The sequence below is a fragment of the Lynx canadensis genome, chromosome E1, assembly GCF_007474595.2.
Source record: "Lynx canadensis isolate LIC74 chromosome E1, mLynCan4.pri.v2, whole genome shotgun sequence".
NCBI classification, from domain to species: domain Eukaryota; kingdom Metazoa; phylum Chordata; class Mammalia; order Carnivora; family Felidae; genus Lynx; species Lynx canadensis.
This window is the reverse complement of record NC_044316.2, coordinates 11,364,492-11,389,243: the sequence shown is the minus strand read 5'-3', so window position 1 is coordinate 11,389,243 and position 24,752 is coordinate 11,364,492. Positions and strand designations below refer to the sequence as shown.

Genomic DNA, 24,752 nt, shown 5'->3' with positions numbered 1-24,752 from the left:
CCGCCCCCGGGCCCTGCCTCTCAGTGCCTGCTGACAGTCGTCACGCGGGTGTGCGGCCCGGGATGACCAGATCTGTGTTTTCAAGAGAAACCGGAATTTGGATTTTTATGTGAACGCTCCTGGCTCAATTAACAAAAGGCATAGTGTGGTTTAAACCGCACATGTCCACAGGCAGAGGGCCTCGTTCATAACATCTGCTCTGTGGGGCGCTTGGTTTTTTGCATTTGTCCCTTTTATGTTGCTGACTTCACTGGAGACAGCCCAGATATTCACTGAGCTGCACCTCCATGCTAGGCGCGAACAAGACGCCAAGCGATGCAGCTGCCATTTCAGCAGAGGGGAAGACAGCGGACAGAAAGACAGATAAGGCAGGTGATAAGAGTTAATGAAGAAAAAGCGGGGCTGCAGAGAAGGCGGTGGGAAAAGCTGAACAGACATCTAGGAGAAGGATGTTGTAGGTAGCAGGAACAGCCAGTGCAAAGGCCCTGAGGCCAGGGCGTGCCGGATGCATTTGAGGAGCCTCGAGGAGGAGGCCCGTGGCTGGAGCAGGAGGAGGAGGGGGAGAATGGGAAGAGATGAGGTCAAGGTAGTAGAGATCAGATTGTGTAGGTGATTGTAGGCTGTGGTACAAGTTTGGTTTTAACTCTTGTGTGAGGTGGGAGGCATGGAGTGAGGGAGGGATGCATCCGACTTGGGTTTCAGCAGGCTCCCTCTGGCTGCCAGAAGGGCCCAAGGGGGCAGGGGTGGGCCCAGGGAGGCTGAGAAGAAGCACTTGGCACTTACATGTAAAGACAGAGAGTAAATTAGTGGTTGACAGGGGCTATGGTGTGGAGGAGTTATGGGGAGCAACTACTAATGGGTATAGGTTTCTTTGGGGGGCCATGACATTGTTCTGAAATCAGACAGTGATATTATAGCTGTACCACGCCATGAATATACCCAAAACCACTTTTAATTTTTTTTAATGTTTATTTATTTTTGAAAGAGAGAGAGACAGAGAGAGAGAGAGAGAGAGAGACCGAGCATGAGTGGGGGAGGGGCAGCAAGAGAGGGAGACACAGAATCCGAACCAGGCTCCAGGCTCCCAGCTGTCGGCACAGAGCCTGACGCGGGGCTCGAACCCACAGACCGCGAGATCGTGACCTGAGCTGAAGTCGGACGCCTAACCGACTGAGTCACCCAGGCGCCCCCAAAACCACTTTTTTTTTTTTTTAACGTTTATTTATTTTTGAGACAGAGACAGAGCATGAACGGGGGAGGGGCAGAGAGAGAGGGAGACACAGAATCGGAAACAGGCTCCAGGTTCCGAGCTGTCAGCACAGAGCCTGACGCGGGGCTCGAACTCACGGACCGCGAGATCGTGACCTGAGCTGAAGTCGGACGCTTAACCGACTGAGCCACCCAGACGCCCCCCCAAAACCACTTTTAAAGAGTGAATTGTATAGTATGTGGATTGTATCTCACTTAAAAAATATATATATATTAATATAATTAATTAATTAATATATATATATATATATTTAGCACATACTAGGACTTCTAACCAAAATAGATGCCCACGGAGAAGAGTGGAAGGAAATATTAACAGGAATTGTCACAGGGTGAGGGGGATTCAGGGTTTTGTTTTGTTTTTCCTTTCTACTTTTGTATACTTTCCAGCTTTCAAAATTGAAAGTAGGTATTTCCTTCTAAGAAATAAATGCTTTGCGATGTGGGAGGTGGGCAGGGGATTGATGGGGAGGGCTGGGCCTCTGTCCGCTGGGCTTTCACGTGACAGGTTTGGAGCAGGAGAGCGCTTGTCCGGGCCCCCAGCTCTGACCTTCTGGGATTCCATTCCTGCTCACATGGCCTTGGTCAAGTCACAGGACGAGAGCTCCCAGCCTCCTCCCCCAACTAGTGTCTGAGCCGCCCGCCCGCGTGCCGTCTCCACCCAGAGACCTCCTTCTTTCCCTTGCACGCCTTCAGCCACGGGTCGCTCACCACCTCCCAAGGCAGTTCACTCATTCCATTTCTGGGCAGCTCTGCCTGTTAGCAAGCTCTTCCTTATATGGAGGTGAAATCTGTCTTCCTGTTGCTTCTACTTCTCCTAAGCTCCCTCTCTGAGCCCCAGCGTCTGGGTCTGCAGCACCGGGCGTCCGGGCCCCTTGCTTGGTTGTGGGGCGGGTGGTGGTTGTGAAGGGATTTGGGGACTAGCGGCCCAGAGCACATGTCAGTGGTCACTCAGCACGGGGGACAAAGTGCGGGTGGGCCTTCGTCCCGGCAGCCCAGCCAAGTAGGATTTCCGAATTAAATGTTCAGACCACCACCGTGAAATTGAGACTTGGTACTTATCCCAGCGATCGAGAACTCCCATCTCTCCGTAGACCGGGAGGGACTAATAGCCTTCAGAGCCGGCATTTTTCAAGGGTTCGCGATGAGGCAAACCCCATAATGACTTTCACGTGCTCATTTCCATGCCTCCTCAACACAGAACCCAGGCCCTGCCAGTCTCCCATTTTAAAGGTGAAGAAACCTGAGGCACATCACGCGAAGCAGCTGGGTGTGAGTCCCTCGTCACGCGTTTCGGGAGTGGTGTGGACTGTCTAAGAAAGTTGACCGCAGTCCTCCCCACCACAAAAATGTATGGAAACAGGGCCGGGGGGACGTCATACTTGTGGCTGGCTGGACCTGGCTCTTGGCCCTGTCAGTCTGTCTGGTGAAAGCCCCTTGTAGCTGCCTCGTCTCGGGGGCCGGGCTGGGGAGGGTTCTCCTGGTCTTGGACGGTGGACCATGTGCCAAATTTAGGGAGAAAGATTACAGCTTTTAGAAGGTTGCTTTCCGGCCCATAACCCCCCCCCCCCCCCCCGCCACCACCACGAGGCAATAAGCAGGAGCAGAGAAGCATCACCTCTCTTCCCAGCTGTGGCGACTGTGGCCCAGAGAGGGTGCACAGCTGCCCAGAGACACACAGCCAGGGTGTGGCAGGACCGGACTTGCACCGGGGAGGGCAGAGGCAGCCCTTTTCCTGGTTTAAGGTGTGTGGGGAGGATGGGAGCCACGATTGCATCACCCGGTAACTCTCCTGGAGGTCAGAACCCAGGCAGGCGTGCGAAGCCGGGGGTTCGACTCCTTTCCTCCACACTCGTGCCCGGGCTGGACTGCTCTGAGTCGGGCCCCGGATGGAACAGGTGAATGAGAACGGCTCCCGAGACAGGACAGTGGTTCAGGCTCCACCCAAAGCCACTCAGGCCTCGTGCTCTCCCGTCTGCACATCTCCGTTTCCACATCTCCAAAATGGGCTAAGGACGCCTCCCTCAGAGGATTTCTGGGAGGATTCCACACGGGTGCTTGGCAGAGTCAACACCCCTCCCCGCCCGCCACCCCTGCCCCGTGGCACAGTCACCTGGGTTCCGCCGGGGAATTTGGGGATGAAGCCAAACTGGGAGGAAAAGCATTAGAACAATAATCCCCTCCTCCTCCCACCCCTCCCTCCTCCCTCCTTGCCCTCCCCACGGGCGCCCCTCCTCCTCCTCCTCATACACTATCATGTGGTAAAAAATTCACACCGCACAATTAGCATCCCTCCCACCCCTACCCTCCTTTTTGATCAGCAGTTTCTTCTCCATCCTTCCAGAGGCAATCTGTGCAGATTCAGGCACCCCCTGAAAAGGGCTTTCCATTTGAATGTTCCTGGGGACTCACCCACCCTGGGAGACGCTGAGCAGGGCCTGGGTCTCTTGTCACATTCCCACAGCTGACAGGTGAAGGTGACAGGGCTGGGTTGTCCCCTAGGAGCGAGGGAGTTGGCCTACTTGTGCCAAAGACAGAGGGCATGCCGTAGCCAGCCCAGGTCCAGGCGGGACGAGGTCAGGAGGACTTCGGGGGTCCTCACCTGGCTGGGGTCAGGAACTGGAGGCCGGGAGAAGCCCCGGGGCAGCATCCCCAGTGCCACCAGGCAGAGGGAGGGCGCAGGCCCACAGAGCTCTCGGTTGAGTCAGGAAGGGGCTGGAGGGGCACCTGAGGAGTGGTTGAGCCACCTAGAGTGACCCATGGTCTCTGGGGTCCCCATCCCTGGAGACTGCGGGGTCAGGGAACAAATGACGTGTGGAGGCAGGTGTGCCTACGCACTCTTACACAGAGGAGTCTCTGTGTGTCCTTACGTGTGCACTGTGTCACTTTTACACGGGTACATTTGTGTAGGTCCCTGCAGTACACGTCCTCGCATGCATACGAGCACATGCGTGTCTCTGATTTTGTGAGTGTGCATACGCATGGACGTGTGTGCCTGTGTCTTTCCACCTAGGAGACCCTGTGTGTTTGTGCACATCCTGGCCCCCCTCCTCGTCTGCTGTGTGACATGGGGCAGGCCCTCTGTGTAGAAAATGGCATCCACGACCCCCCTGAATTCGGAGGAGGGAGTAATCCTTGGGCTCTTGCTGCGGTCTCTTCCCCGGGGGCGGGGGGGGCAGAGGAAGCTGCTGGGGCTCAGGGTAGGTTCCACATGCTCTTGGAAGGAGAGGAAGAGGAGGGAGCTGTTGTCATTCCCATTCTTGGGTACCTGGGGAGCCGCTGGGCCCGGGCCAGAGGAGCCGTGCGGCTCAGCGAAAAGGGGCAGGGACAGTCCGTGTGTGCGTGTATCTGGTTCCATGGCTTTGCTTTACATCCATGTGCTGGTACCTGTGCATCTCGGGCTCCGTGTGTCTTTGCAGGTGAGTTTTGGTGTGGGAGCGTCTCAGGGGCTGGGCTGCCGGGTGTGACTGTGTGTGTCGGTCTGTCAGATCCTGAGTATGTCTGTGTGTTTGTCTGGCCTGCTCGCTCTGGCCCAGGCAGGCTTCCCGCTCCGCGCCAGTGAATTCTGCTTGGGGAAAGTGTCAGTGGCCTCGGCCCCCCCCCCCTTGGTCACCGCCTGACCCTGAGGTCTCGGCGTGGGCCATGTACGGGGTTGATGGTGCTTCTTACCATGGCTCTGCGCTGGGCCCCTTCCGTCTTCCCACATGGTCCCCAGTGGCCTGGGGGAATGTGTGCACAGGATGGTCCCCAGAATGGCAGAGGGCCTCTGCCAGCATCGGGGTTCGGGCTCAGGCTGGGACTGGGGCCCCAGGTCGATCCCCAGCAAGAGCCAGATGTTGGTCTGCGGCTAGGGACTATGGCTGAGGTCAGAAGCCCATTCATGGCAGAGGGCAGGGGTCAGTCTGTGGCTGGAGTTGGGGCAGGAGGCTCACACTGACTGGGGTCAAGGGTCCAATGTGGCTGTGGCTAAGGGTCGGTCGGTGGCTGGGTCAGGGGGCCATCTGTGTTGACGTCGAGGACCGGATAGGACTCCCAGCCCCTTGGCGGCTCCCTCACCATGAAGGCAGGTTTGAGCCCTGGGCTGCAGCTGCTTGAGAGGGGGGGGCTCAGAGGCAAGAAGGTTCACGTGGCTCCCAGCCGGGCCACATGTGCGAGGAATTGGTGGCATTGGTCACAGCCGGGAACGAAGGGCTGTCCTCCAGACGCAGGACTGCTCAGGAGAACATGTGGCAGGGGCAGGCCGTCCCCAGGCTGAGGGGATGCTGCCTGGCGGACCTGGTGCCCTCCCCTCCCTTCATCCCTGTTGCCCTGTCATCCCTTCTCCCCTCTCCCCTTCATTTGCTCTGGCACCCTCCACACACTTCCTGCTCCTCAGCCGTCTGCCTTCCCCTGTCCCTCCTCTGTCTGTCTAACCGGCTGCCCTGTCCGGCCCGCCTCTTTTTCCCACTGACTCCCCACACAGCCCTGCCTGCGGCCTCCGCCCTCTGACTCCAGGGCCTCGCCACCTCCTCCGAGCTCAGGGATACAAGCCCAGCACCTTCTAGCGCACTCGGATGCTGAGAAAGGGAGGTGACTGCCCCCGGGGGTCAGGCGCCAGCCTGGATCGCCCCGGGACATGGAGGCTGTAGGGGCTATGGGGTGAGAGAGAGTGTGCGCCCCCCTGCACAGCGTTCCTCCTCTGGGGCCCACACCCAGTGAAGGGTAGCCCGTAGCAGGTGGGCCTGCCCCGTGTGAGCCTGAAGCTGTGTGACCTCATCTGGTGGCCTCCCACAGCCTAGTAAAGAAGGATGGACAGACAGACAGATGGTAGAGAAAGCCACAGACAGCAGAGATCAAAGGTCATGCTGATCAAAGGCAGGAAATGGTTTGGTGTCTGCAGAGCCCGATGGGCAGACCAGCCCAAGGCAGATTGTGAAGGACTTGCCCCCTGCCCCCAGGGCTTTCTCCTGCCCCGACTCGGGCCGAACCTGAATAAGGAGACCCCAGACCCTCCTCTGCCCTCCACTGCGTTCCCTGAGATTTGGGGCAGGGGGCATACCAAGTGTTTGGAATGTTCTGAGAGTTTAAGAGGACTTGGATGTTTATGATCCTGGCCCCCCACCCCCAGAAGCTGAACCGCCCAAGTGCTTTGCTTTCAAAGAAAAACATCTTCTCAAGTGTTTTTGCTCTCGGTCTCACATGGTGGCCCAGCTCTTAGGAAGTGCCAGGTGGGTAGAGGGTTTTGGCGGGGGACAGAAAGTAACAGGGCTGGAATTGCTTAGTGACCACGAGGGCAGGGGGTCTGCCTGTTGTGTGCATTGTCGTCTCCCCTGTTCCCCCCAACAATGGCACTTGGTGGGCACTCCAGAAATGCACCCTGGAACAGAGATTTGCGGAGTGGGTCTCACTCGGTTGGCCTGCGAGAACAGCAGTGGCCACAAGGGAGGGAAGGCCAAGCGGGCCCTCGGGCTGCGGCCCTGGACTGACGTGTTCCCGAAAAGGGGAAACTGAGGCTTGGAGTGGGAAAATGACTCGGCAGGGCGCTACTCCTAGTACATCTGATAAAAACGGGGCCTCCTCAGCTATCTACTCTGACACATTGGCATGAAGTTCATTAACCTGTCAGATGGGGCAGGTTTGTGCCTTTCCTAAGGAAGTGCCCTCCCCCTAGCCTGGGGCACCTGCCCCAGACCACTCTGCCAGCAGGCCTGGCTGCTCCGTCTGTCCGTCTGGTTCCTCAGGCCAGATGCACCAGCTAGTCCTGTTAGCCCCACCTCCAAAATAAAGGCAGAATTCTGCGCTGTCTTGGCTCTCCACGATCCGCACCCTGGCCAGGCCCTGTCCTCGTCCACCTGGACCTCTGGCCTCCCTGCTCCTGCCCTGCCCACATGTCTGTTGTCTTCGCGGCTGCTGGGGATACTAGCAGGAAGGCCCTCAAAGAGATCGTGTCCCACTTCTGCTCAGAACATTGCAGACACACCTCTCCTCACTCCCTATAAAAGCCAAAGTTCTTACAAAGGTATATAGGGTCCTGTGGTGTGGCTTCTGTCCCCTCTCTGTCCCCATCTGTTCCCACTTGCCCCATGGCTCACTCAGCTCCAGCCACACCAGCCTGTGCTGTTCCATGAAAATTCTCACCCTGCTGCTGCCTCAGGACCTTCGCACTAGCTGTTCCCTCTGCCTGCACAGCTTTTCCCCCGACATAGCTGCACGCCCTACTATCTCAGTCTTTCAAGTCTGTTCTCAAATGTTTTTAAGTGCAAGTTCCCTGACCACCCAACGTGAAAACACAGCCCTTCCCCAGATGCTCCCAGTCCCCTTCCCTGGCTTTATTTATTTTTCCGCCTAAGTGTAACATACTATATAATTTACCCATTCATTCTGTTTCTTGTCTGACTCATGACCACAAAGAACAGAAGCTTTGTCTTGTTCCTTGCTCTGAATGCTCAACACATAGAACAGTGCCTAGAACATAGTAGGTGCTCAGTAAATATTGGCCAGGCAAATGGATGAGTACTTCTGCTACACTCAAGTTCTGTGACCTTGGACAAGTCAATTGTTTGGACTTCAGAGACCCCGTCTTTGAAATGGTGACTGATGTGAGGGAAAGGTAGAGATTTGAAACCTGACTCTCTATAAATATGTATAAGATAGATGTTGCAATCTGCCTGGCCCACCTCTGACCCGGGGCCTGCAGACTTGCGTGTCCTCTCCTCGGAGAGCCATGGCATCTCAAAGCCAGGAGGGCCTAGGGGTTACCAGATCAGGGCTGAGCTTGAATGAGACTTCGGTGTCTCAGTGGCACCCGCCTAGCCTGGTAGGTGGAGTCTAGGCCCCTCTTCTCTGCCTGTTGTGCCCACCTGGGTGGCCCTTGGCTAACCCCTGTCCCTGGTGGCCCATCAGTGAGCCTAACATCTGGCAGCTCCGCTCACCCCAGTGCCTGTTCTCCCCAGGCCCCTGCCTGGCGTCTCCTCCCTGGCTCCTGTTTATTATTTAACACTGGAATGGTATTTGGACACACACTTTGCAGGAAAGCAGCTCTATCCAGATTGCACTGGGCAAACAAAGGGCTGACCTGTCCAGGCCCAGGCTCTCCTGAGCACAGCCGCACCTCCCCAGGAAGCATCTGGCCCTTTGACACCCGTGAGCACTCCCACCACTCCCACCGTGGCCCATAAAACTCTCCTGCCAGCCAAGCATGAGGGGGTCCCCCTCCCTACTGACCCTGGGGAAGGACTCATGTGGTGAGCAGTGGAGTCAGACCCCTGGCCGGAGCAGGGAACCTGCCAGATAGACAGCCTCCCTGGCCAGTCATTCCCTCAGCATTTATGAAGTACCTGCTATGCGCTGGGTACTACCACTGTGATCCCATGGTCACGATCCCACGATCCACCCCCCCCCCCCAACCAGTGGGGTCTGATGGAACAGGTGAGGGTTCCGGGGGCCATGTAGACCTAAGTTTGAACCTTGACACTGTCTCTCCTTCATTCGTTCATTTGCTAAATGCATACTGAGCACCTGCTCTGTGCCAGGCAGAGGTGAGCAAGGTTTCTCTAGAAACTAATAGTCCAGTAGGGATCAGATTGTCTTCCTGTGTGTTCTTGATGCATCCTGAGATGGCTCTCAGCCTGGGTGTCTCCTCTCAGAGATGAGTAGGTCCCCACTTGAGGGGTTGTCTTGGTGACCCTCTGTGACAACACTTCTAGAAGGGCTCTGGTCAGGTTGGGAGTTTCCAACCCCCCCCTCCCAGGCAGATGTGAATCTGGACCCCTCTTCTACACTGCCCCCAGAATGACAGAGAGACCCCTGGGACAGATGATGAAGGGCTCTGCTCTCCTTTGGGACAAGCCATCCCCCCACCGTGTTATTCCTCCAAACCCTTAGGACGTGTGCCCAGATTCCAGAACGGGTGAAGAGTACTCACTGAGTGACCTCGGATGAGTCATGTGATGCATCTTGCCCTGATGTTCTCCGTCCCCTTCCCCCATTCTTCTCCAAGGGGGCTATTGGTTCAAAGAAGAGAAAGCCCTGGGCTGGGATAGGCTCCCAAGAAGAAGGCTTGGGTCAACCTCATTCATTCATTCACTCGTTCACTCATTTCTTCATTCAATACCTACTGAATGTGTGTCAGCCTCCGTTCTAGGTACAGAGAGTACACAGTGAGCGCACAGACAAAAATAACTGCAAAACACTTAAATAAACAAAGTATATGGTACATTGGAAGGTGGGGAAGAGCACTGCAGCCAGAGGGATAAGCAAGTGCAAAGGCCCTGAGGTAAGAGTGTGTCTGGTGAATTCAAGGACCATCTAGAAGACAAAGTAGTGGGTAAGGGGGAGGGGCATGAGGCCAGAGAGGTAGTGGGGGCCTGACTGTATGGGATTTCATCAGAGACTGTGAGGACTTTTACTTCACTCTGAAACCAGAGAGGGGAGGGGAGCCTGTCCCTCCCCTCCTGATAAAGAGGGCACACGCTACCACCCTCACACCCTACCTGCCAATTTTGACCTTGTGGGTGGCTGTACGGAGGAGGTGGCTGAGTCAGATGTGACAGGGACAGTGTGAGGCTGAGGGGTCAGGCAGCACTATGATAGGGGTTGCAGGCCAGTCTGCGGCTGGGTTGGTGATCCCCAGCAGGGATTTGGGGTGTTTTTTTGTTTTTGTTTTTTTTTGTCTAATGTTGCCTTTCCGCAGCCTCAGGACTGAGAACCCTGGTTCCCAAGGCCACATCATTGAAGATAGGGGCTAAGTAGCCTGGGTTCTACAGATGGGAAGACCAGAGCTGCCCAGGGCTTGCCGGCTGGGAGTGGGTGCCCCCGGTTGCCTTCTTTGTTTTTGCTGCATCCTTACCACGTGAGCTAGGGGTCAGCCCAGAGGGCACATTAGGGTCCATTTCTGGGAGTGAGGCTGGCTCTTTGCCCCTGGGCAGATGCACCCAGCAGTCTGGGGAGCCTGTAAGACGTTCCAGGCCAGTGACCACTGTCGAGCCTGGCTATAAGCTGTTGATTCCTAGGCAGGGGAAAGAGCATGTACAAAGGCCCTGGGCACTTGGATTGGTTAGGTCTGGGCTAGGGCCCAGGAATCTGTGCTTTTGGTTTCCCACTTGACGCTGTACCAATGGTAGGTTTGGGAGTGACTATTCAAGCCACTGGGGTACTGGCGGCCTCTGTGCCATCAGGCCCTAAGCCTGCACAGCCCTTAGCCAAAGACCTGGACACACAGCAATCCATGAAACCCCTTCTAGTCCCCATTCCTCCCTCCCCTCCCCCCAGCCTACAGGAGGCTGGGCCTTAAGGAGAGCTCAAGCAGTGGCAGTTGCCTGCCACTGCCCTCTCTAAGGAGCCACCAGACCTCAGGGAGGGCCGGCAGGGTGGGGAGAAGGCTCCCCACACCCAGTTGGCTCCTAATTGCTGCGGGAGTAGAGTGTAGGATGCGTGGAGAGGTTAGTAGGGGCAGGGTGGGGGTTAATAGAGGAAGTCGGGCAATCACTGAACAGCAAAACCTAAGTGTGATAGAGGTCGTGGGTGCACTCCTCCCGCTTGGCAGAACAGAGAGGGGCCCCCGAGCGGGGAGCATCGGTGGGGGGCCAAGGAAAGCAAGACAAGCAAGACTGGCAAGCAGGAGAGAGAGTGGAGAGAGCCGGGTCTGACACGTCGGTGTGATCCCTGGCGCGATAATTGGGTGAACGGACGATAGGTCGGACACGTGTCTGGATGGAAGGGTGGGTAGAAGGAGAGACGGATAGATGAATGAATGAATGGCTGCGTGGGCGGTGAGCAGCCTGGCGAGGGGCGGGCCAGGCGAGCGCTCAATCACAGCCCCGGGGCGCTGGCGTCCGCCTGCTAAGCTCAGAACCCGCCCCCCACCCCCCCCCACCCCCCCCACCCCCCCCCACCCCGCTACGGCGGCCCCTCCCGGGGCGTGTAATTCCGTGCCCCCGGGGCCCTGGAGCTGCTCCCCGAGGCGGCTCCCGGACTGGGGCTTAGAGGGGCTGCGCCACCGCACCACCGCCCCGGGGCTCCGCGCGACAGCCTGAAGCGCGCGGGCTGGGCTGCCCCTCCGCCGCGGGGGGGAACCTGGAGGTGCGGTCCCGCCTCGAGGCCCCGGCCCCGCTCTCCTTTGTCTTGGCCCTGTCCTCGGCCGTCTCCAGGCTGCCGCCCGCCTCTTCAGGAAGCCCTCGCCGCGCACTTGTGAGCTGCTCCGGATCTCCAGAGTCTCAGTTCCCACTGCCCCCACCAGCCCATAGGCGTCTCCCCCGCCCAGCAGGGTCCCCCAAACCCAGTGCCTCTAGGACCGCGGAGCCGGCAAGTACCAGGATCTCCAAGCTGCGTTTCTGGTGCGGAGGTGGGGGGGGGGCGCAAGATGAAGGCCCCCTCGTCTCCGCCTTCTCTACCCGCCCCTCCTCCGCCACTACTCGTCGCGCTGCGCCCCGACCCCAGCGCAGCCTGTTCGCGCCTTAAAGGGCTCTTCTGCGGCGGTGCCATCGTCGACACCACGCGGAGCCCCCCTCCTGACCCCCGCGCCCGCCAGGCCTCAGACCCGCACGCAGAACACAGCCCTACGCAGCCACACACGAGACCGCCTGCAGACGCACACCACAGCCTCACGTCGACGCACAGCCCCGCACAGGCGTACTGCCCCCTCCACGCGCAGACCCACAGCCCCAACAACCGCAATCCCACTCGCAAACAAACCCGCGCAGACACACAACAGCCCTGAGGCACACTCGGGCCCACGCAGACACAATCCTGTACACACAGCCCCGCGGATACATGCAGCCCCACATGGGCGCAGTCCCACCCACGCAGTCACAGAACCCTCCATAAACGATCGCACGCAAACACAACTCCACGCAGGCACCACATCACTCAGTTCCTCCGAGGCCCAGCAAGACACTCGCAAGCTCGTAGCCAGACCCCCCAAACCCCGTGACATTCACACGTCGGGCAGACCAGAAATACACGGCCACACCGACACACACACGGACCTAACCGCGCAGCCAAGAGCTCACCCACGGGCTCGTAAGTCACTGGAAAAATATTAAAGCGTTTCCCTCCCTCCCCTTCTTCCATCTCTGACACACGCGCGCGTGCGCGCGCGCACAAACACACACACACACACACACACACACACACAGACACTCACCCCCACCCCCGGTCCCTAAGCGCCTTGGAGCCTCCTAGCCGGTGACCCCGAGCCCCCGCGGTGAGAGCCGCGGGAGCGTCTCCCCGGCGCCCCCTCCTCCCGCTCCCTACCCGAGCTCACCACTCCTCCCCTCGCCTCCTCCCTCCCTGCCCCCTCCTCCTCCTCCCCCTCCCCCGCGTCTGGGGCGCGGGCTGCGCGCAGCCAAGCCCCCTCGTCGCGCGCCCCTCCCCGCGCGCACCCCGAGCCCGCATCGCGCTTGCAGAGTGGATGCGGCCACGGGGCGGTCTCTAATTACCTCCTGTCCTCCGGTGGCCCGTGAATAATGGCTACTGAGGGCGCTCGCAGGGGCTGCTGAGAAGGAAACGCGGGGCGCGAGAGGCGCGGCGCGCGCGGGAGCGCGAGGGAGAAAGGAGCGAGCCCGGTGCCGCCGCGAGCGGCGGGCGGAGAGAAAGGAATCGTGCGAGCGCTCACATTTTTTTCTCCCAAGGATCTCATCTGGCCGCCGCGTTCTGGAAGAGGCGAGGGGGAGAGCGCGCGCGAGAGGAGGAGGAGGAGAGAGACGGCGCGGGGAAGGGGAGACGGCGAGACGCGCAGCGCCGGCGCCCGGGAGATCCAGGAGGAACCCGCAGGTATTGTTGGCGGCAGAGCTTTGTGTCTTCGGGGGGCCGTTCCGGGGCGCGAGGGCTCCCGGAGCCCCCGGGACGCCGCCGCGCTCAGACCTGCCCCAAACCCGGGGCTGCCGGCGCTGGTGGCCGCCGGCCGCGGGCACCCCTCCCGCCGCGCCGCGATCTTGGCTGGAGTTGCAGATTTGCCTGTTTGGGGGTTTTCCACGCTGGTTGAGGGAATCGGTCTCAGGAGAAGGAATTTCTTTCTTTCCTTTTTTGTTTGTTTCTTTTTCTTTTTCTTTTCTTTTTTTTCTTTTTCTTTTTTTTTTTTTTTTTTGTGTGTGTGTGTGGCCGCAGTTCGGTTGTGTTGGGGACTTCCCCCTCCCCTTTCTTCCACAATACATTGGTGAGAGGTCTTGGCGACTGTGGCACTGGTGGACGACAGGGGGCTGAGATGGCGGGGCTGGTGGCCGCGGATGGGAAGGTGAGGGACGCCAGAGACGAAGGAGTTTTGCTCAAGTTCGCAGTTTGCGCGCTGGAGCCGGTCAGGCCGGGGAGGGCCGTCTGCGCACCCTGTCCTGCTCCAGGCAACCGGTGGGAAACTTCCCGAGAGCGCTGCCTCCCCGGGGACTCGGCGCCCCCGACGCCTGCGGGCGCTTCCTCCGGCCGCCGCGGCCCCTCCTTGCCGCCTGCGAGCGCTTAAGGTCGCGCTCTCCCCACCCCCGCCTTCCTCCCTCCCCCGGCAGCTTCCGGATCTGGACAGAGCTGGAGGAGCAGCTTCAAACACTTCCCCTGGAGACCCCTCCCCACTCCCCGCGCCGGAGCCTGCCACACAGGCCCCCCTGCCCTGCACCCCCGCCTCACGCGCGCCTGAGTGGCCAGGCTGACAATGAAATCTCGCGCCTTGCCGTCGGGGGTGGGGGTCGTAGCTGGGTCTCTCTGGGGGCTGGTGACCCGGAGCAGGGGGAGGGGGAGGGAGGACTTCTTGGGGGAGGGGCTTGTTTGGGTTAGAGACCGTTGACGTCGGATGGTGCTGTGCTGGGGGAGGGGGCGGGGGTAAGGTGGGGTTCTCGGCCCGGCCGGGGGTCGTGGATTCTAGCCCCTCTTGGATTTGTTGATTGGCTGGTGACTTCAGGCACGTCGGACGCCCCCCCCCCAACCTCCTCCCTGCAACTCGGCCTCCTCCCCTCCCCGTACAATGCGGGCTTCAGAGGTGATCCCGAGGGTGATTGTGTGTGTGTCTGTGTGTGTGTGTGTGTGTGAGAGAGAGAGAGAGAGAGAGTGACGGAGTGTTTGTCTCCTGCGATCCACAGCAGACGCCGCTCCGGTGACCCGGAGATCCGGACGCCTCGCTCCCTCCCTGGGGGGGGGGGGGAGGGGGGAGGGGAAGAAAGGGGGAGGGGAGTGGTGGGAACTTCTCCTTTTCCCACTGGGGCCATGGGAGGGGAGTTCTAGACCGGAGAATTTCTGGGGACCGCAGGCCTTTGAGGGTGTGCTCAACGCAAAGTAGGGGTCTTGGGGTCAGAAGCTTCTCGTCACTCCAAGCGCCCAGATCCTTTTGCTCTGGGGGGGAAGGTGTGGATCGGGTGAAAGGCTAGTTGGAACAGGACTAGGGGCCGAGAAGAGTCCATGGAAATCTGCCTCAATTGATTCCCAGGCGAGCTTCCTGGGTTCCTCCTTCCCGGAGTAGGGAGGCCCGGGGACCCCAGGCTGGCAACCCAGGCAGGGGAAAGAAACCCTTCTGCCTAGTTAAAGAGAGGACTCCTGGGCAGGGGGGCGGGGCGGGGGAGGGAAGGCACCTTGGGTGGGGGTGCGGGGGGGGTGGCAGACTGTTTTCAGGCTGTTCTGTGGCTTGGTTCAGGAATATCAAGAGTTAACCCTTCCCAGAAATCTGTCAGCCCCCACACAGCAGGGACACACTGTGGGACCCTTTGACGTGCTAACAGCGTGACACTGGCTGACAGGAGCTAGCAGATTCCATACTCTGCTTCCCTTCTCAGCAGCCTCAGGCAGCGGGACAGGGCCTGGCTGGGTGGTGCCTTGTTCAAGGGAAGCAGAAATCAGAGCCCAGGGAGGGTCCAGCAGCCAGGTAGCCACCATGCGCCAGGGTTATGGGAACTTGAAGTAGAATCACCATGTGGGCTGAGGGGTTGGTCTTTGCCCTGCTCCCCACCTTGACCCTTAAACCACCCACAGCTGGATGGTTGGCGGTTAAGGGTGAGTTTCTGACCCGTGGGCTGGGCTATGAGACCCTAGGAGCTGAGGGCAGGCCTGGCTGAGGCTGGGGGAGGCAGGGCTGAAACCTGCAAGATTGATTTCTGCTCCCTACCCCCCAGGGCCCCATTATGGGGGAGTGCCTTGGTGTAGCTGTCTCCATACACCCCCCCCCCCCGCCCACGCATTTGTTTCCTGCAGGTGAGAAGTATTCCCTGCAGATCTTAGAGCCCTGGGCCTGGCACACCATGGGCACTCCGCTTTGGCTGGACAAACACAGGAGTGAATGAATCAATGATGAATGAATGAATACATGAATGAAAGGGGAAAGTTTCTCAATAGCAGACATGTAGTCATTAAAAAAAAAAAAAAAACCTTTTCAATATATACACATTTTACAATATGGTTCAGAGAACCATCTGAAATGTAGAGAAAGAAACAAGGTTACTGACAGTGGGCTACGACAATGTTAATATTTTGATGTTCTTTACAGACTTGGTGGTTGGTTTGTTTTTTTTTTAAAAGACTTTGTAGCCATTCTCTGTATTCAGATGTATATCCTGCTTTCTTGGTTGGCCCCAACAGGAGCCTTTTCCTGTTTTGTAACCAACTGTTCATAAACACCATGGTTAATATCTTCAGGCTTTTCCAATCTGGTGGATGTACCATCATTTACTTACTCTTCCCCTTTTGTTCAACATTCCGGTTGCTCCTCATGCACGAGGTAGTGAATATATTTTGCACAGAGCACTTTTTTGTGATGTTTAAGATGATTTCCTCAAAATGACGTTGCTGTTGCTGAAGATTCCGACATTTCTGCAGTGGAAGAAATGGGCTTCTCGTTTTCCCAGAAGTGGGGCACTACTCCCCTTCCTTCCTCACAACCTAGAACCTTCTGTCAGAACTGAAAAGAGCCTGGGCAGTGAATCACCTGTCTGAGCCCCCTCCTTTGACAGAGGAGGAAACCGGGGGCCCAGAGAGGGGAAGTGAGTCCCAAGGTCACACAGCAGTCGCTGGGCCTTGCAGCAGCCAGGAACCAACTAGTGATCTGTCATTTTGGTTTCTACGTGTGGGAAGAGTTCCCAGAGATCTTTTAGGCTGACCTTGTCCCATTTCAAAGATTGCAGGGGTGGGGGCACTGAGAATCCAAGAGAGGAGAAGCCCCCAGCTTGCCCCTGGCATCAATGGCCAGCTGGAGCAACAGATAGGCTCCTAAGCCTGTCACATACTTTCTGTGTCACATACACTGGCCCTGCCCACAGGATCTGGGGTCACCAAAGTTGCTAGCCTGTGGTTGGCCAGCCGGGGGCTCCCGTGTTGCCCCTCCTCAGAACTCCTTGCTCTCTGCCATCCCATTTCCCAGAAGGAGAAGTCGAGGATCCAAAGCAGGTGCAGTGAGAGGAGTGGGGCTCCTGTCAGAGGATCCCAGTGGTCATGCCCTTACTCCTGTGCCTCGGCTTACTTGTCCAAAGACCAAGCTCTGGGTCTGTTCAGGAGCTGGGGGGGGGGGGGGCAGGTGTTGGCGCAGATATCCACTGTGGGGGAGTGGGGAAGGACCAGCCACATCTTCAACTTGTTTGGATCTTAGATTGACCTCAGGAGAGCCCCTGGGGAGGAAGGGGGAGGAGGGGGAAAGGGGGGGAGAGAAAGGAACTGAAGGGGAGATGAGTGAGGGAGGGATTAGAAAAGAGGGAGGGGAGCTCAGGAAGGAGGAGAATGAAAATGAAGAAGAGAAGAAGAGGGCACCCAGAGGACAGACTGGGGGACATCACTCCCAGGGCAGGTGTCAGGGCTAGCCAGCGCCGGACCGCCAGGAAAGGCTGGATGTTCTGGGGTGGGCTCTGTGAGGGCTGAGTGAAACAGCTGTTAGCCGGGCTCTGGGATCAGAAGGATCCAGACCAGGTGCGTGGCAGGGAGGCCAGACCTGGGAGGCTTCTGTTCCTGGGTTTCCCTGCAGGGCAGGTGGCGGGGCACCAGGGAGGGGGCTGGGGCAATGGGCACTCCTAGGGGACAAGGTGATTGTGGCTCTGACTTCCCATCAAAGGATAGGAACCTTCTGTTTCCCCACTGCCAGCACACCAGCTGGCCACCGAGGTTCAGAACAACCCTCCCGTGAGCGTCGGTTATTTGGGCATTTCTGTGGTGCATCTCTGTGCTTGGACATGTCCCCGTGCATGTGTACACATCCACGCATGCCTGTGTGTGCATGTCTGTGTGTCTGATCCTATTTGTATGGGGGTGGGTTTGCCTGCCAGCCTCTGCGTGCGTGTGCGCGCGCGCGCGCGTGTGTGTGTGTGTGTGTGTGTGCCATGTCTGTCTGCCTTGGACCCTATTTGTATGTTTTTTAAGGGGTCTGTGTGTCTTCCAGCTTGGGCACGTGTGCATGCACGCACGTCTGTGTGTGTGTGCGAATCTGTGTGTAGCCCTGTGTGTGCCATGTCCGTGGGTGTGTGCATATGTCTCTGAGTCTCTGATCCCATTTGTGCATTTCCGGCGGGGGGAGAGCGTGCCCCTGAGCTTGGGCACGTGCATGTTTGTCTGTGTGTGAGCACACACTTTCCTCCTAATGGCCCCAAGAGGGATCCAGGCAGCAGGCTTTTGTGCTGCTTTCAAGGTTGCGGCTGGGTGGGTGAAGGGGGGGGGCGGCCTTCAACTGGGAACGGGGGGAGGCAAAAGAAAATCTTAAAAGACCGTCTTCCCTCTGGTCTCCAAGGAGATCAGCCTGTGAAATGATCCGCACGTTAATTAAAAACGATTATATCCTGATTGAGCCATTCCTGCTCACATCCCCCGGCCGGGAAAAGCCGAGACTGAGGCCAGAGGATGCAGAATGGGGCAGGTCTGGCTGCAGGGCGCAGCCCAAGGGAGGGGAGCCCGCCTGGGGAGGGGGCACTGAGTGGCCGGGTGTTGGAGTTATATGCCCAAGACAGATTTGAGCTTCTCCTTTGAATTTTAAAGACCCCCACCCCGCCCCGCTCCTCCCCTCCCCCCCCCCGCCCCCACCTCCCAAGGTGGTGCTCTCTGAGGTCCTGGGAGCTGGTTGGCAGGATCCCAGACTTCATGGATTCCCCACTCGTGGGCTAGACACTGGCCTTGTCATTAACACAGATCCTGAAAGTCACTATTCATGGTTCAGGTTTTACAGAGAAGTGACATGCTTGAGGTCAAGGAGTCAGAAGTTAGGGACCCCAGGCTGGACCCAGTTCTCTGACCCTAAGCTCCAGACCCCACTTCCGAGCTCCCAGCTGCCCCTGACTCTCATGATTAGGGATCCTCCCTCTGTAGGACCCTGGGACGCTGAGGTGTCAGTGACAGGCCTTCTTATCCTTCGTGGCATCCTGAGATTGTTCCTTTCTCATCCAAGCTGCACAGGGCATAGGGCTGTGGTGTCCATTCACGTGGGGAGCCAGATGGCTCCCTGGCCCTGGGCAGCTCTGGTCTGACTCTTGTCACTTGTGCCATCCTGGGCAGAGCCTCTTCTTCCTCCCTCCCACTGTCCCCCGTGAGGTGGCTGACACTGTGACACCAGACCAGCCACAGGTGCTCCTCAGTGCCTGCTGGATACTGTGTACCCATAGTCCTGGGTATCTGCCACCAAGACCTTTCTGGAAAAAACCTGGGCCTGGTCACGCTCTGCCTTACCTGGTTATCTCGTCCCCAGTCAGCCTTGGAAAGACTACTGTCGTAGAAAGTAGTCATAATAATAATAAACCAGGTGACCCTCAGCTTACACCCCAGAGTTATGTGTTGCCCTGGTTCATAAGTGCTAGGTGCTTCGGTAAACCCCTTTAGCTCAGCATTTGTGGGGACCCAACTGTCCACAGGCATGGCCCACTGCCCTATCCCTTCTCGTTCCACGCACTTACGCACCTAGGCCCAGCTTCTCCGAGAGGAGGAGACCCTTCTTTAGGTCAGCCACACCCAAAAGCACATGAGAACATTGGCCTCAAGCAAGGACTTTTCACTGAGCCTTGGTTTCCCCTTTGGGCAGTGGGGATCATGGCTTTTTCCGGACCGGACTGTCAGAAAAGTAAAGAAAACCAGGTCAGGTTTGTTCAAACGTCTAGCAGCATCGGGACGCACAGAGGGCCTCATTAAGCATTCATCTGTCCATTCAGGGCATCTGTGTGTTAGCGCGACAGGGGCCTTGGGTTTGCTGGCTTGTAGGGTGGGAGACATGTTGTATTCCATGCTTTCTAGGAGACCGTCTGGGGTTGAGGTGACTGTCATTTCAGTAGAAACCTTCAGGGAGCCAAGAATCTCACTGGACACCCCCTGCAGGTGCATTATCAAAGATCGTGTCTGTGAAAAGGAAGGGGATGTTCCTCCTGAGCCAAGTTCCACATTCTAAGGGGGACCTTGACCAAGGGGAGGGTTCTGAGATCAGAAATGATGTCATGGGGAGTTAGAGGGGCAGATGGGACCCAAAAAAGTCAGCATCCACCTGTTCCCAAGGTCAGACTTGGAAGAGAGGCACGCAGATGTCACTCATCGCACAAAAAGCATTTTGAGCTGAAGCAGGCGGAGACACTATGCCTACCCCAGGTCATCCCTTGCAAGGTGCCACCTCCCAGGAGCACTTTGACCCATAGGGTGCCTGCTTTCCCAAAAAATATCTGCTTCTTGCCTTTCTCAGGGCCTGAGATGCCTCCTTTCGTCACTGCCAAAGGGTCAAAACATTGAAAGTTCTGCTTAAAATGCAAACCTATTACCTTGCAGGAGTGATCAGAAGCTGAACTCATGTTTGCATAATGTGGGGGCCAGCAACCTCGAAGTCCCACAGGGCCAGTGGGCAAAGCTAATGAGGATGTGAGGGCTGTCTGGCCTTCGTGGGGCGTGGCCTGTGGGGATGCAGCCCAGGGTGCCTGTCACCTACCTTCTTAGGAAGCAGGATTGCGATGTTTACATGACATCTCCTGGTTTGAGTCTGTTGTCACCTGATCCAGCAACCCACCTGTGGCCAAATTCAGACACCCCCCCCCTCCCCCAACCAGGCTGCCAGTCTGGAGCCTCTTGGCTTAATAGCTATTATCCAGGAGGCACTATATCCGCCCTCTGTGCCTGGCCTTGAACCTCAGTCTGCAGGGCCCTGAAAAGCGTGCACAGGGCCAGCCTCGTGCACATCCTACACTCGCCCTGGCCCTTGTTAGTGGTCTTAGAAGTGAGGGTGTGGGAGCGTGGAGATCACACACAGGGGTGCTGGGACCCGACTGGAACAGGTCGGCCTGACCCTGTCCGTGTGGCTCACCGTGGCCTGACCCAGTCTTGTACATGCACGACTGAGTTCCCACAGCTGCTGCCATTGACGGGGCTCAGCGGGGGGGGGGGGGGGGGGGGGGTGGGGGGGGGACAGCAGGCATCTGGTGGGAGCCTGGTTTATAGGTCGAGTTTCATTTCCTACAATCCTTCATTCGGCGGATGTTTGCTGACAGCCCAGAGAGGCACATTCAGGCCATGTCCAGGGAGAGTCAGGGTGGACCTCCCAGTGGAGGAAACATGGGCCCTGGGTCTGAAAGGGGGAGCATTTGACCACAGGAGGGACTGTCACTATACAGCCTGCCGGGAAGCCCAGAGGCACAAAAGGGCCAGGAGAGCTCTAGAAAGACAGGGGTGGGGGAGGCAAGGAGGCAGAGAGGCAGGAGTGGAGGCTGAAAAGGAGTCTGGGGCCTTGACCGTGGTGAAGGGTTTTACCCTGAAGGCAGTGGGAAAAGAAGGCTGTTCCAGGCAGGGAACACAGCTGGAGTCAGGGCTCGAATGAGCCAAGGAGGAGAAAAGCCAGGGATGATCAGAAAAGGACCCGGTGGGGCTGTGAGTCCTTTGGCTGGCCGGCCGGTTCTCCTTTCAGAGCCTCTGTCCTCCCTCGGCACTGAGGCCTCCAGTTCTAAGTGCTGGGGCCTGAACTGGACGAGAGCATCCTCCCTCCTTGGACGGAGCCTTTGCCGACCCGCTGCCGAATTCCTGCCTCAGTTTGGAGCAGCTCCGCCCAGCCCTGCGGCATCTGAGTCTTGGGAGGGATGATTACCTCTCGCTGGGGAAAGAGGTGGATGTCCTCGGGGACCAGTAATTAAAGCCCAGCAGATTGTAATTCCCTAAAAAGAAGGCGCAGCACAGAGAGAGAGGAGTGGTACCCAGGGCCCCAGGGAGGACAGGAGGAGGAGCAGCATGGGGGATGCGGGCCGCACAGGGTCGGGGGTGATAAAGTAATACCTGAAATCCTATTATTCAGAATGTTCTCTCAGCGAGGCCTCCCCAGTGCTGGGTCCTGAGCTCTTGGTTATTTTCCGTCTTCACTCCCATTTCACGGGGTGAAGGAGGGAAAGGTCCCACCATCCCCATTCCACAGATGAAGAAACTGAGGCTTGGAGAAGTCAGGCAACTCTGGTTCAAGGCCCCTCTGGCCTAGTAAGAAGCCAGGGACGAACCCAGGGCTGTGTCTGAGCATGGCCCTCCTTGCTGGGTATTTGTGGTGCGGAGGGCACTGCCCAACCCCAGGGGAGGCCCAGCGGGGCACCCCTCCTGACACTCCCCATGTTTGGAGTCTCCTGTCTAGGGGAGGAGCAAGGGGATCATGCGTCCCACTGTGGTGACTGAAAGGAGTCTGTCATCCAGGGCTGACACTGTCATTCAGTTACTCACCTGCTCTGTGATGCGAGGCGAGAGCCGCTTCCCCCTGGTCATCTCCTCATCTGTAAAAGGCTCGGATTATCTTAAGGTTCCTTGTAGCCCAAACAGCTGGATTGGCCAGTAGGGCAAATCCTGACAGCCGGAGGTAAGTAACCTTTGAGAATTTTGCGCCCTCGGAGCCCTTTGTGATGTTAAGGGGCTTCAGCTTTTGCATGCTGGAGGGAGGCCGGCTCTGTTATCATCCCCGTGTGTCACAAAAGCACACAGAGGCTCAAAGAGGTCCCTGCTGCTCTGGGGAGAGCCCTCTCCTAGAAAATTAAGACCTACTTTCCACAGTCCTGCTGCCCAGCCCTAACTCCCCTTCTGCCCTCTTCCAGGGAGAGGTAGAGAGACCAGGGCCTGAGAACCCAGACCAGAAACTGTTGGCTGTGTGATGCCCTCAGATGGGTGCTGTTTGAGCAGCGCATAGTTTAAAAAATTTTTTTTCAATGTTTATTTATTTTTTGAAAGAGAGAGAGAGAGAGAGAGACAGAGCATGAGCGGGATAGGGGCACAGAGAGAGAGACACAGAATCTGAAGCAGGCTCCAGGCTCCAAGCTGTCAGCACAGAGCCCGACGTGGGGCCCTAACCCATGAACCACGAGATCACGACCTGAGCTGAAGCTGGACGCTTAGCGACTGAGCCACCCAGGTGCCCCGTCCAGCACACCAGTTGAAAATATAACATGAGATTTCACATGAAAATCCTACTTTTTGCTTCTCTGAAACTAGAAACCCACCTATGCCCATGGGGTGCTAAAGGCAGAGCTGAGATGGGCTGCCACCTTCTGCCCGGCCCTGTGCAGTCCTCACCCCCCACCCCCACCCCACCTCCATCCTGCCTGGCCCTCTGTTCCCAGCCTGGCCCCTGGCTCTCACTTGTCTTGGGTAGATTACATCTTTGAGCCTCACCTGTAAAATGTCAGAACCAAGGAACTGATTTCAAACTGTGTCTTGAAGTGTTTTCCAGAAATTCTCCAGGCAGGAAAAAAAAAAAAAAAAAAGGAAAGGGTGCCCCACGTGGGGGGGACCTCCTGGAGAAAAACGAGGAGGTGCAAAAGGGCTCGGAGTAGTACTCGAGGAGAAACATCGAACTCTCCTTGCCTGTTACCGCCGCGCTTGGGGGGGCCTGGATACAGACACCCTGGTATCTGGTTCCATAGCATGGTTCATTCATTGCGGTCACTCATATGGCCCTCACAGCACCCCTGATAGAGCACCATTGTGGGGGCTTTTATTCTCATGTTTACTGGACAGAGAGAAGTGGAGGGCAGAGAGGTGAAGTGACATGCCCTGGGTCCCAGCGAGGGCGGGATTCTGACAAGGGCCCTGTTCTTGACTGCTGGCCCAGTGCTCGTTCTGATCTAAGATACTGTAAAAATTGGCTCTTAGGTGAGCTGCTTTTTCCTGTGCATTTTAAAAAATGCTCTTTTAGTTAATATGCGGGAGGGATTTCGATGTTCTCGTACATAACCTTTTGCTGAAGCGACAACGTGCGATAAAAGGGTCCCAGGAGAGCTGGTGTAATTTGGGCTGTGAGGGACAGAGAATACCAATGCAGAAGCCTCTCCAGAAAGCCCGCTGCTCCTGGGAACGGGGATACGGGGGGTGGGGGCAGCCCTCTCACCTCACCATGCCGAGGCCAGGCCCTGAGCTGCCTCCCAGCTTGGACCCTGGGACCATGTGTTCATTCAGATCATGCTTGACTATTTGGCTTTTCTTATTCCCTCACAGTTTTGAGTGAAGGTCTCAGTTCCTACAGGAGGAGGTCAAGGTAGAGAGGAACAGAGTATCCAGAACACAAAGAGCCTAAGAGTGGGGTGGTGGCTATGGGACAGACCCGAAAGCCCCATTTGTAGGCAAGAGCTGGCCAGTTGGCGGGGAGGTAGACAAAGGGGCCCATGCTGAGGGCAAATCGAAGGGCACCTTCAAGGTCTTTTCAGCATTTGCCCTTGGTCCCAAAGGATCCAAAAAGGGGGCTTGGGAGGTTCCAGTTAATTGAGGCTGATTCTAAATCGGGAGGCTTAATAAATGGTAATTATCATCCTGTGGGAGCAGACCAGAGCTCCCAATGCTGCCAGGAACAGAGATCGTGGATCCAGGGCCCCTTTCCCCTCCCACACCTAGGGGCTCAGAGCTTCCACCCGCAGAGGGGTCCGGGACCTGGTGCAGACCAGGGGCCACCCCCTCCTTCCTGTGTGTGGGTCCCGGGCATGAAGGTGTATGGCATCCCTGCCTGTGTGCCTGCACGTGAGATCTTTAGACACTGAGGCACATCGCGTGTCTGCATATGTACCAGTGTGCATGCACGCACGTGAGTGTGCATACGCGTGTGCCGGTACCGGGCCACCCTCCGCTCAGCCACCTCCAGGCCCCCTTCCTTCCCCACCCGTCAAGGGACAGAGAGAAGAGACTCTCCCATGTAGAATCTCAGCAGGGCATGGACTTTGCGACTCTGGAAAGCAGTGCCCTGTGGACAGAGGTGACCGTGCAAGGTTTTGGTTCCACCCAAAGAGGGACCATGTAGAGTCATGTAGAGTGTCATTTAGCAGAGGCGGCCTGGGGGGGTGGCTGCTCCAAGGGGAAGGGAGTGTCCCCTCTCAGCAGGTTTGCAAGCAGATGCCGAACATGTACTTTCCTGTCTTTTGCAGTCCCTTCTAAGCCCAAGTCCTGGCGCCGTGAATCCCCTCCCCCCACACCCCTCCACCCCCACCCCCACCAACCCCCCTCCCCTTGCTGGCACGCATCAGTCACTGAGGCCGCTGCTCCGTCTTGCCAACCCAGACTGGTCTGAGGGACTGGCAGAGGGCTTCTGCCCCCTTGGTGTCCCCAGAACTTGGCTCAGAGAGCCCCAGGGAATGTGGATGAGGAGGATAGCT

General features: G+C 57.6%; 1 protein-coding gene across 1 annotated transcript in view; it reads left to right on the top strand.

Annotated features, from left to right (window-relative positions):
- Nucleotides 1–1,518: 1,518 nt before the first annotated feature.
- Nucleotides 1,519–24,752, top strand: part of RAI1 (retinoic acid induced 1) — a 92,388-nt gene continuing 69,154 nt past the window's right edge. Inside the window, exons 1-2 of the mRNA XM_030297030.1 lie at nucleotides 1,519–1,601; nucleotides 12,879–13,020. The gene's annotated coding sequence lies outside the window, so the exon portion shown is untranslated. The remainder of the gene's footprint in view (nucleotides 1,602–12,878; nucleotides 13,021–24,752) is intronic.